At 34.2% G+C, this 13,828-nt stretch overlaps 1 pseudogene; it reads left to right on the top strand.

The window, feature by feature from the left end:
* The first annotated feature begins 6,129 nt into the window (after positions 1 to 6,129).
* On the top strand, positions 6,130 to 12,436 carry LOC149152205 (uncharacterized; annotated as a pseudogene).
* The last annotated feature ends 1,392 nt before the right edge of the window (positions 12,437 to 13,828 follow it).

Raw genomic sequence — 13,828 nt, 5'->3', positions numbered from 1 at the left:
TTTTTCTTCTTATACCCCCTTCCTTAGGGATGTGCATTCTCCCTTGAAATCTCAATACTCCATCCGGTTCAAGGAAATAACCCTCAAACTTGGGTTCTATACGCTTTCCATTTGGAGTGCTGATATAACCTTTAGATACAAACTATCTTCAAAGAGTTTTTCCAACACACATTCCCTAAAATTAACCCTCAAGGGTACTAGGTAGAAGGTTCATGGCCTCCTGCTTAATGCATCAGCCACCACATCCTCCTTTCCCTTAATGCATGAGATTCCAAAATCATACACTCATGAATTCTCTCCACTACCTTTGTCTAGAACTCAAATCCCTTTGTGTGAAGAGGTGCTTCAAGGTTTTATTATTTGTTCTTAACTCAAAGCTTCTCCCAATGAGGTAGTGCATCCACTGTTTCAAAGTTAGCATCACTGTTGTTAACTCTAAGTCATGGGTAGCATACAAATATTCATTTTTCTTCATTTTTCTAGATGTGTAAGGTATTACTCTGACTTCTTGCATCAACACTTCTCCCAATCCTTACTTTGAAGCATCGGTGTAGATAGTGAAGTATTTTTCCATGTACGGTACTTGAAGGATCGGTGCACAGTTGTTACTAGTTTTTAACTCAGGATAGTTGTGCTGGTAATGAGGTCCCCCACATCCCCAACAAGTGATGCGAGGTAGAATTTGAACATAATGTTGTGAAGTTTTTTGGAAAGAGTTCCTTCCCTTGGGACCCCTACCCCTACTTTTTTCTCCTCGCGTATGACCTTGATTTGCACGAGTCCTCAAAGAAGTGGGTGAAACTACACTCATAACCATTGAAATTCCCATTGTCAGTGCTCTGGGTACAACCCTTTTTCCATATGGCGGTGGCCTAAAACTTCCTCCCCTAGAGAAGGTATGAGGGGACTTCCCCATAAACCTTGGATGTTGTGGAAAAATGGTTTTGTTTCCACCTTTTAAGTCTAAGTGCTCTTCAACATAATGAGCATGTTCAACAACTTCTGCAACTGATGATGGTTTCCACATCCACACCATTGCCCTAATTTTAGGGTTCAATCCATAGATGAAACAATCTGCTTGGCATTGATCAGTATCCATGTATGAAACATACTTGACCAATTCCATGAATCTAATCTCATATTCCTCTACCATGTGGTTTCCTTGTACCAAAGCATGGAAGGATCCTACCTGTTGTTCTTCATAATATGTTGGTAGGTACTTTTTCCTAAATCTCTCCTTAGATAACTCCCAAGTAACTTGTCTGGAGTGAGGGGTAGTTGACACTCTAAGTTACCCCACCAACTTATAACATTATCTCTAAGTTGGAATATTGTTATTTTAGCTTTTGAATTGGAAGTATAATCTCTTAGTGTGAAGCACCTTCTTATTCCTTCTAACCAGGTTTCTACTCGTTACTAGAAAGAAAACCAAGTGGATGGGACATGACCTACATTACTAGAAAGAAATGACAATGAAAGTTTTTTGAAAGACCACAAAAGGTGTCCAAAAAGAAAAATAGAATGTTTAATCTTGGGAATGGGACAATGTAAGTTTTGTGGAAAAACCTGCCAAGGAAAAGAGTCAAGGTAGGGAGGGTTCTATTGTTTAGAATGCGGAGGCTTCTTCAAGGATTTTACAATTGGGAACCTATGACTCTACGAATATGTGGGCATAAAATAACAAAAGGAAGAATAAGAATGGAAAGGTAAGTGAGGAAGGTATCTACGATAAACTTTTGTCAAGTGCTTTTGTGTGCCCATCTGATAGGGTCAATATGATGGGCTTCCTCTTGATTGCACAATGGCTGATAGGGTGAAAGTAGATGATGTCCTTGTGAATGTTCCTTTATCTGTGCATGTGCCAGTGGAGTGACCAGTTGCTAGAAGTGGAGAAAATAGGAATATGTTCCAGTGATTAAGGCTCAGGCCAGTGATAGAGGAGCATCAAATTTCAAAAATCAAATCAAAATCATCTGTTACACATCTAAATTGGGGATCGCTGATAAAATCAAGTGTCCCATTCCATATGCCATCATTCATTATTAAGTATACAAGTTTGGCATTAATTAAACTATACATATCAATTTAATCTCTAGCTCTCCTGCTTCTTATTCTGTGATTTTGGACGTTTTCACAAAATAAATTGAGTTTATATGCCACAACATGTCATGGTAAAAGAAAGCATGATGACATTGTTCATTCTAGTTTAAACAAATCTATTGATAACATGGGCGTTAAATTTTCACTACTTGTGAATGGAGAAGGGTTTAAATATTAATAAGTTCAGTCAATTCAGAACTCCAGAGTGTCCACGAATAAGATAGTAGAGAAACCCTGTTGAAGCAAGGGCACGGAGAAGAGTTTGTTGGATGATATAATGGGGGATCTTGATGATTTTGGAGACCTCGCGACTTGGATGCGGGTTCTAAAAGTGAAGGAGGGAGCTGGGAAGACACTCTGAAGACAAAATGGAATAAGAAGCAGATGCCTTCGGGGTAGCACTTCTAGTAGTCAATATGGACACAAAGGGTATAAAGAAAGCTTCACCAGATGGAACCCCCAAGGAAAATTCATTCATGGTTGATTCATCTCTGACTGACTACAAGCAGGAACCAGATGCATTTGAAGAGAAAGAAGCATTAGAAGAGCCAAGAAGTGCAAACCATAGGAATGTGGCAAACAACCCCAAGGATTTAATCAATGGAGATTTAAGCATTTATCTAATAACATAATGATCAATGGCGCTTCTTCAGAAGAGGGAAGGTTGCATTCAACAAGATACTTCATAATTAAGAGTCTGAGCCATCATAATATACAAATGTCAATTGAAAATGGAATTTGGGTAACTCAAGTGATGAATGAGCCCATTTTAGAGGAAGTTTCCCATAATTAAGAAAGAGTCATTCTAATTTTTAGCATCAATATGAGTGGATATTTCCAAGGATATGCCCAAATGATGTCTCTTATTGGTTGGAAGAGGGAAAATGTTTGGAATGAATCAAATAATGGATTAAATCCATGGGGACGCAATTTTGAGGTGGATTCCTCTTTACAATTTACCATTCCAGAAGATGGTCCATTTGAAGAACCCATTGAATGAGTACAAGCCAATGAAGATTAGTAGAGATTGCGAGGAGATGTAGGAAATTGGAGAAGCTCTTTGTGGTCTTATAGATGAAGGAGCTGAATTTGAAGGAAAACATAAGTGCAAGATGGTTGTGAGAGATTCTACCCTTACAAAAAGGCTCCATAGAGATTATGGTAGTGCTACGGTTGATGGAAATTGCATGGGAGGATATTCAACATCTCAGGGCAATTGGCCTATAATGCCTATGTTGTATCCATCTGCACATCACCCGCCTATCAAACCACTTGAATGGTACAATCCTTCTGGCGGGTTGGTGTCAAATATGACTTCTGGACATTTGGAAGAACCAAAAGCTTCTACCTCAAGGTCACCATTTTCAATGGAGAGGATAAATGATAGGCACACAGAGAGAGAAAGGCCTTTAGGAACATATGTAAATAAAGAGAAATATTGAATTGGTTGGAATTCAAGGCATGGGGTTGATTATCTGCCTAATGAAGGTCTTCTACATATGACATGTGAATAATATCTTCAAAATACATGTGGGAGAATGAGTGAGTATAGTGGTTGTCCGCCGACCCCTGGAGTATGGATGGGAAATGGTGTAGATATTATGTTCCTAGATGATCAATATGAAAATTACTTGGCGAATTGGTATCATAATCAAAATCCAGTGATTACAGGCAATATCTACTATGTAGTAGAGATAATTTTTCTTTTTCTTTATTTTGTATATTTCAAGGTGGATTTTTTATAGGCATGTGGGTTTACACAAGACTATAGCAATGTGTGTTGGGTCATGTAGGTGGGTTTTTAGGGTCCATATTTGAAACTTGGCTCTGATACCATATGTGAGGATCCAACCTAGGATCCTCAAACTAAAACTACATTTATTTAATTTAAACACAATAATAAGGGAAATAGCCTATTTATAGCTCAACATTTATTTGCTGATAATATACAAGTAAATTTTTTTTACAACATATTAAACAAGTAAGAAATTTCACTGCAACAATTTACATAAGTAATCAACAAATTGGAGAATACATGTTCGAGTAGCTTGGTTGGGGTGGTCCTGACTCTATTGGGATTCTCCTCTTGGCTACATGATTGAATTTACCTCCCAGCTAACTAGGAATGAATTCATAACCCATGGAACCTCCACAGGTTCCTTAGCCCTCCGAGCCCAAGTCCAACCAATTGTAGTGTGTCTAAGTTAAAACCAACACTCTCCAATAAATCCAAGTTTGAGTTCTCTCATCTTTCTCTCCATTCTCTCCCTTCTCTTTCTCCACATTCCTCCCCCGAAATAAAATCCTCCAATGCCAAAACAAAGATCAAGGATTTTCCCCTCTCCTCTCATCCTCCTTCCCTTTTATGTCTCTTCCTCCCATCCACCTCAACCACTTATCATTAATGACATGACTACCCCCTCATCCTTTTATTTTAATATCATTGAATTTTCTTATCATATCTCATGCAAAATAGATTGGAGAAGACACTTTGGGAATAAAATATGGATATTTAATTTAGAAATAAATTGGAGAATATCATATCTTCTCCAAAAGTAGATTTGAGAAGACACCTTGGGAATAGAATATGAATATTTAATTTAGAAAATTTTTGGAGAAGACCATATCTTATCCAAAAGTAGATTTGAGAATACACCTTAGAATATGGATATTTAATTTATAAATAAATTAGAGGAGGCCATATCCTATCCAAAAGTAATTTTGAGAAGACATTTTGAGAATTGAATAATAACAATAATAAAAGTCATATCAGTAAAATAAAATTATAGTTTCACAATTGTAGGTATATACCAATATTACTTAATAATTATAAGTCAAAATTTTCAGGTTAATTAAACACTAATCAAAATTAGCATGATAGGATAAGTAGGGAATTATAGTTCCCCTCAATTTTATCTAATAAATATTGCGCAAATTAAAACTAACTTTTAATATTAAAAAATATAGCCAATTTGTTTGATTTGAAAATCAATTTTAATATCTAATTTGAGGAAACTTCGTAAAATAAAATTTAATGTGAACAATGTTAAGCAAAATAAAGTTGGAGTAAATTATAAAAATAAAAAATAAGTAGAGTGAAAAATAAAATTAATAATTATAATTATAATTAATAATTAAATCATCTTACTCCTAATTTACCAGGTGTCAGAGAGATAAAATCTCTTCATATACTAACCTTTTTTAAAGTGAGAAGAGATTTGATCCTCTCTACCCTTGGTAAATCTAAATCTAAGATAGATCTAAGCTAGTTTTATATCAATTTATGTAATTGAAAGTAAATAATTATTATTTGAATGAAAAATTACTTTCAAAAATATTTGTAATTTCCTCAATTTTAAAATAAAATAATTATTTTATCTTTGATCTGAAATTACAAATAACTTTGAAAAATACATATAAATAACAAAAAAAATTATATTAATTAAAATAAAATAAATTTCAATTAATTGAAAGTTAAAATAATATTATTGAATGAAAAGTTGTTTTCTATTTTCAAAGAGAGTAAGCGATTTGTAATTATTTTATTTAAACTTTGAATTACAAATAACTTGATAATTTAATAATTTAAACTATAGAGGGTAAATTTGGGGTTTGGGGTGATTTCGCGGTAAACCTTAGGGGTTATACAACGATCCTTCCTTGATAATTGGCAATGTAAAGGCATTGTTTTAAAATCCTGGCATTGTTTCTACGAGGTAGCACCTATCCAGATCTCTGCGAGGGTAAAAGTGATCTAGATCTCTATGGTGGGGCTAAATTTTAAGTGGATCTATGTGTTTGGTGCCCCTGAAAGCCCGACATCTCAACCATCTGAGTGATTTCAGATTCTATAGGCATTGAACTGGCGACAGCTAATTGGGAACTAGAGGAAGATATATGCAGTAAGCTGTTGAAACCTGGAGGAAAACTAGTAAGGTTTTAGATTCAAAGGTCCTTGAAATGGAGATGGGTGGTTCTGCTATTGGTTACATGCCTAGAAGTTCGAATTGCTACCAATTAGATCAATGAATGCAGAGGCTTCATGGAGGCAAGTCCGTCTTTGACTACTCTCACATTGTTGTTGAAATTCATAGCATTGATGGTTTGATGAAGGAAAATACACAATGTTCTCTAAACGGATATTATTTCATCACTGTATATGACAAGGGATCTTTTATAATCCAACTCAAAGGTCTGGATGGATGGTCATGGGAACCAGACCAGGTTCCTATATTAGTGGATCACAACGGTTGCAATGGCCATGAAGACATCAATTTTCACTTCACTGGGTCCAAAGATAAATGGAGGTCCTGCCAATGTGAAGGTTGAACTCATTTCAACCAGCAATGACCTCATTAATTTTGTGTTTATGTCGTAGGGAGGTAGTTACACATTTACAAATATTACTCCAGGGAAATATAGGTTGGTTGCTTCCCATCATGAATACATAAATTTCGTTAATCCTCCAATAGTATACAAATATCAGGTCATATCAAATCCCACTACAATTTTTTTCAAAAAGGAAAGGTTGTGATATTTTTCTCACTCTTTGCCTTCGTTTGATACGCAAAATAAGTTTGGAGAAAGCATCCTTTGCGTAAAGTTCAGTGACCAAATATCTGTCAAGCACGCACGTGATAATTTCACGTGGGTATAGCAGCATAATGTTTTCAACCTAAAATATTACACTATGAAGACATTAGGAAATAAAATGTAGAAAGTGTTGACATGTGCTTCTGTTTGTTTGTGCGTCATGAAAAGGGCTTGGAGAAACTGCCGAAACTAAAGTCCTCGCCGCTAAATATTCCCAACATTGACTCTGCCCACATAAATATTTCAGAGTTATTCCTTAAGGATGAGTGTCCAGAGGACACAGTAGCCCTCCATGAAATCAAACGTGAAGAAGTGGAAAGAGCAGGTTCTGTGAGCTAATTTTTAAACAAAAGAAGAAGATACAATGTCATACCTAATGTCGATCAAGGAAAATTTTAAGGATGGAAAATTTTCTTGAAGTTTAAAACATTGGCGAATCTCACTAATCCCTAATATGCAAATTATAAATGTTTATTGATATATTTGTAAAATTAATCAAATTTATAATTATTTTATATATAGCCTCTCTATAATGTTGGCGATTTTTAAGGTAAAATAATTTTATATTCTAAAATTTGGGCGAATAGTCTTTTATAAAATTGGAAATTGGCGAATGTTTTTTGTGGAAAAATCATGGAAAATTAGCCCACTGGGCGAACATTAGCCCCTAAAATTTTCCATGATGTTGATCCTAGCCAGGATGGTTCTACGCGTGAGGTACAATGATTAAGGTTTATAGAGTATGTTTTCTATAATATTCTCTTTCAAATACATGGTTCTCATACACAATTAAGAATTTTGCAAAGAGGTAATGCAGACAAATTGGATATTGCTCTGGCGAAGGCTTCAATTCCAAACACAAAATTGATCATTACAACAGTGAACAAAGCATGGATGGAGCCCAGTGACCTCATAGACTTGTTAATGGAGAAATTTTGCATTGGAAAGGGAACATAAGGCCTTCTAGACTATCTCCTCATTGTTACGTTAGATGAGAAGGCCTTTAACGCCTGCAAGGAAATACATCCCCATTGCTATGATTTAAGGACAGAAGGGGTTGATTTTTCAGGTGAGAAATTTTTCGTGACTGAGGATTACTTGAAGATCACTTGGAGAAATATAGAATTCTTGAAGGATGTTGTAGAGCATGGATTTAGTTTCATCTTCATTGTAATTTTACTTCTCAATTTTACAACTTTACATCCCTTAGCATGCACTGATAATAATTGGGTTGGATTAGGTTATAATAGATTTTAATGTTGGGTGTATGATATTGATGGATCGATAGGGTGTAGATTTTTAGAATATCTTAGAATCTGATTATCAGTAGAAAAGTCAAATTTTTAGCTCTTCCCAATGTAATATTCCCAAATATTCCTAAAATCTACCATCAACATATAGATACCTCTTGATTATAAGAAATTTTTCCATATTGTTGATTCTGAACCCATTCTATATATTTGATAATATTTGGATTGGATTAATATATAATAAATTGATGGGAGTTTGTTCATGTTCTTGATTCTGAGCACATCCTATATATTTTATATGAGAATACTTGAAGGAACACTTGTTTATTACACAGGTAGGCCTTTCCTCAAGTTTGGAGATAAATTTATTTTTAATCAAAATTTTGATTTCGCTAGCATATTTTTGTCTTTTCTTAATGAAGTTCTTGATAATAAGTTTCTTGCACCTTTAAATTTGTAATTATATTTTCACATTTATTTAATTTCATTATAAATTTACTAAATACTTGTCTATAGCTGCATATAGAATTAATCAAAATTAATTACTTAATTTCATTATAAATTTAATGAATAATTGTTGATAGTGACTTATAGAACCAATAAAAATTAAGTGGAATGCATCGCTTTTTTCTCCTTACTATTCTTATCAAATGTTTACTATTTGTGGTTCTTATGCCACTCTAAAGTTTGTAATACACTCAAACAACAATGGATGTGTTCATCAACCATGACTTAGAGAGTGTGCTAGTATATGTTATGATTACATCTTATAGCTTAATTATAATAAAAAGATAAAAACTAAGAACAACGAGAGTCATGACTTAGGGGATGTGATAATATATATTATGATCACATTGTATGGATTAATTATTGTAAAAAAGATAAAATCTTAAAACAACTAGACTTCACCAAATACTGATAGATGCCTGGAAACCATGATCGGGGTTGATCCATCTTCCAATTGCAGTTTAGATGTGCCAAAATAAAGGAGGGAAATTGCTGCATTTTATTTTCTCTTTAGGCTACTTCCTCTTTAAAATTGATATTAGTGGTTTTGGGTATCTTTCTTGATTATAAATTCAGTGCATCCCATTGGTATAGAGTATTATCTTTGCAATCCATGTAAGCTCTGGTAGGAAAGTTGGGCATGAGCGATTATTATTATTTAAAAATAATAAGCACATATATACACTTTTACTATTATGTCTATTGCAGTTTGGGATAATAGTGTGTTAAATCTCCAATCAACATAAAAATGGATATAACTTGAACTTATGTCTATTATATTATAGATTTAGTTAACAATGCACTAAATTTATAATGCACATAAGAATGCCCATCTTTCCTGGGCATGCTATTGTTACATAAGAATCAATATAAGGATTTGTGGGCATGATATTATTACATAAGAATGAATATAAGGATTCCCAACTTTCCTTTGCATGATAATGTTCTTGATCTTCTTTACAAGTAGCCATGGATAATTGTAGATTCAAATAATATCTTAGAATTTGATGATTAAGAGAGGTCAAATAATTAATTTTAATCAAATTATAAAATATTTCCATAATTTACTATAAACATAAAGATACAAGTTTCAAGTTGCAACATCCGCTAGTATAAGGATGCCAAGTTGCAACATCCGCTAGTATAAGGATGCCAAGTTGCAACATCTCGCTAGAATATTAGATTTGGTTGTAATTAGTATATTAAAACCTATTGCCTTAAATTTACATATAATCAACATTTTTATAAATTTTAAATAATATTGTGCAAGATGCAGATGTGGTATGGCTCTGAAGTCCATTCAGAAGGTTCTCAAGTGAGGAAGATTTCCAAATCTCTTGTGATATATGTGACTATGGTGTTACGGATGTGAAAAACTTATCAAATATAGGTTTTACATTTGTTTGTTCTAATTAGTGAACAATCAACTTGTACAATTTATGGTACAACTCCACCCAGCGCTACCCTGGGAGACATGATCAAGATGTGTTCAACGAGATGAAGTTCTTAAAAGAGTTTACTCAGACTGGGCTCAATATTGTTTCTTGATACAACATACTTTGTTTCTTGATTAAAAATTGTGCAAAGAGGCTCCCCAGTGATAGAGTTGGGCTTTGGAAATTTGGTAGTAAATGACATCCTTTTTGTCCCTAGTTATGATATAGATGGCTTGATTGTTTCTCAGGGTAACCCTATTTTAGGTGTTCATGTATACCTTTATTGAGATGATTTCCATGAGGTGAAGTGCCCTCAGGGTTCTGGAGCAACTCCCTGGCCAAATCAAGTGCTTTGTCATGAAACATTTAATGAAAATGGGAAATTTACTTTTTATTTTATTCGATGTGGAAAATACAGGTTTTTTTCTTTCTAAAAAAGTGAGAATACAATATTTAATGTTTCACCTCCATCTATGGAGGTTCTGGTTGATCACAATCATGTTCATATATCTCATCCATTTAAGGTCGCAGGTTTCTTAGTTGGAGGACGTGCAGTTGGAGGATGTGTCGTGACTTCTGAAGGTATCGGTGTTGAAGGTGTTAAGATATTAGTTGATGGATGAGAAAGAGCCACAACAGATGACCAAGGATATTACAAACTAATGGCAGAAGTGTCCTCAGACACATAATTTTATTAATCAGAAAAAATAATTACATAATTGATTTTGCAAGAGTTTACACCCGAACAACCAAACACTCTTGCAATGAGCTATTTATAAGCTCCATGTCCTAACTACCTCTAATTATGGATCACTTATTAAATAACTAGTGTCCATTTACATGAAATGCTATTCAAACCAACTAGCTAACTAATCTCCTAAAATAGAGCCTAAGATACGACACATTTGGAGAGCCATATCTTGTTACAACAATATACTAATTTCTAATTGTCTCCATTAATTAATCATTCTAGAATAATAATGATTAATTTAATTTCTTAAATTAATAATTATTTTATTTCAATTTTATAACCTATGATAATAAATTATTTTTGGATCATCTAACACAAACTTGATCAGGTAACATCAACACGCTACACAATCAAGGCTGAGAAGGATCACTTCGAGTTTAGCAGTTTGGAGAATTTCATGGTTTTATCAAACATGGCTTCAATCCCAGAGATAGAAGCAACACATTATCATATTTGTGGTTCCCTAAAATTAGTTACAGATGGCTATTCTGGCAAGCATCAGATTGGCTTGACACACGAGCCAAAGAATGTTAAGCCTCAAGTAAAGAGGATTGATGATATGGGAAACTTTTGCTTCAAGGTTCAAACATGTGAATATCGAATATCCCCATTGACCACGCCAACAAAATGTGATTCTGGTCTTCAATTTTCACCATTACATATTGATGTGACAGTAACTAGACCAATGTTTGGCATTGAATTTATAAAGGGCCTTGTTGATATCTGTGGATCGGTGATATGCAAAGAAGGATTTGACTCCTCGGTTTCTATATCACTTACTTCTCTAGCTATTGAACTCTAGGTTTAGAGAAGTTGAACTCTTTAAGTTTAACAAATGAGAGCAGTGACTTCACATTTGAGAAAGTCTTACCTGGTGCATGGCGTCTTGAGGTAAAACATGGACCTTCATCTAATTTTTTAGACTTGAGTGATGATTGTTGTTGGGAGAGAAAGGTTATTGGTGTCAATGTTGGTGTTTATGATCATTCAGAAATAATGTTTATCCAAAAAGGCTACTGGTTGTGTATTATGTCTACTCATCATGTGGCTTCTTACATCGTACAACCAAACATAGAACCCATGAATTTGTTGATTGAGAAAGGATGGCAGAAAATCTGCTTAGAAGCTCCTCGTGTGCACATGCTTCATTTCTTGAACTCGTGCAATTTATTTGGAATGTCTTCATTATAATTCAATTTATTGAACCATAAGCCTATATATTTGACTAGTGAAAAATATCTACTGAGTGGTGAAATACATGTTGATTCAAGTTCTTATCCTGAAGAAAATGAGTTGTCTGGAAGCATTATTGTAGACATATGGAAAAAGGAGGGTGCATTTATAGATATGATCAATGGTGTCAAACTTGTTTCAAGTTCTAATGAACCAAGCAACATTGTTGTATATCAATACACTAATTGGGCCAATCTTGAATATGAATCGGTCTTTGTTCTGAGAGATAAAAGGAATGCTAGTGAGATTTTTTTTTTGAAAAGTTCTTGTTTTATCCAAGAAGTCAGCACGTTGTTGTTAAAACTGATGGGTGCCAACCTGCTATTCCTGATTTTGTGGGGTTCCCGGGAAAGTACATTCAGGGGTTAGTGCTGCTAGCAATCTGAGGTGTTGACATTAAAATAATTGCTCAAAATGACAGTAGCAATGGCCTTCTAAAAAAGGGTGACTTAGTTCTTCAAACTTCGGCACGATCAGATGGTCTATTTTTGGGTGGTCCTATGTAGGATGATACTGAGTACTATGTTGAAGCTTTCAAGGGATATCATTTAAAATCACTTACATAGGACCCATTTTTAAGCTTAGTTGTATGCTCATCCAATTTGATCGGATGCCTCACTCGACTAGCCAAACCATAAAGAATATCCGATCGTCAATATTCGACCTTCTATGCACTCCCTATGTTTGGGGTCCTTAGTAGAGGAATCTCTGAATTTGCATCAAATAGCTGCTTGATATAGACAAAATCTCTTCAATTGCATTGCTTCAAACAACGACCATGTAAGTCTATATTTTACTATTACTTTCAACACTTTACAGTGAAACCAGTGTAAATGCAGGTTGTATGTGGATAAAACATAAACCACTGTAAATGCAAGTTGTCTTGTGTGTGTATGCAGGGGCATACATGATAAATGTGTATACAGGGGCATATAAGATAAAATATTTGAGAGTGAGTTGGATACTATTTCAAGAGCTTTCATGCTTTATCTTGAGACTCAATATGCAACGTGGAAGTAATTTGACTATACTGGAAATGGAATCCTATCCTGATAATGTGTATAATTTCTCTGTGGCCATATTGATTGAGATGATGGGGAGCTTTAAATCATTAAAGGAGATGGTCATATGTGTTGGATCGTTTCTTAAATAAATATGTGTCTTCTCAAATTTTTGTTTGAGAGGCTTCCTAATCTCTAGCGTTTTTTAATGGGTGACAACTTTATCTTGGTAAGAACATAATTTTTTCTTTTCTTTTACATGTGCAGTGAACATGTTTCAATGTTTAAGAATGTTTGCATTTTCTACCTAGTTGTTAGGGTATAGCATCAATTTTTTTTTATACAAAGCATATATTGATGTTGCTTAGGTTGACTATTATGTTTTGGTTCATTATTATGTCCTATTTGCAGATTCAGTATATCCAATAGATATGAAACAAAACCAAATGAAGAATTTGTTTCATATCTATTCCTTAACGCAAATCTACACTACCTAAATTAAAAAAATTAACCTGCTATAAGATGTGAAAAGACCATAAAATTCTTCCATGGTTTTTTTCCATGATGCTCGCAATGAATATTTATGTTTTTTACCTTGTAAATGATTGCAGAGTTGGATTATTCTGGTTTTGAAATGTAATGCAGGAACTTACAAAATAACCCATACTTGGACATATCAGATCCCCACTCTCTCATATTTGTATGATATCGGTTTATGTAGACAACTAAATTTCATGATAAGGAAATCAGTGTATTAAGTTGCTTTCTTCAGAGCACCCCTACTCTAGAGATGATGGAACTCAGTTTAATTAATGACTTGAATTATGACGATCCACAGTATGTAAAGTTTTGGAAGAAGTGATCTATTTGAATAGAGTTTCAAAGAAAGAAAGGATATTGAGATGAGAATCTTCATTTTAAATATAGGCTTCAAAATCTTTAAATCGTTGACCAGTA

Source organism: Pinus tabuliformis, chromosome 9, assembly GCF_031772625.1.
Source record: "Pinus tabuliformis cultivar Carrire ecotype Pingquan chromosome 9, CPIR1, whole genome shotgun sequence".
NCBI classification, from domain to species: domain Eukaryota; kingdom Viridiplantae; phylum Streptophyta; class Pinopsida; order Pinales; family Pinaceae; genus Pinus; species Pinus tabuliformis.
This window is presented reverse-complemented; position numbering and strand designations above follow the sequence as displayed.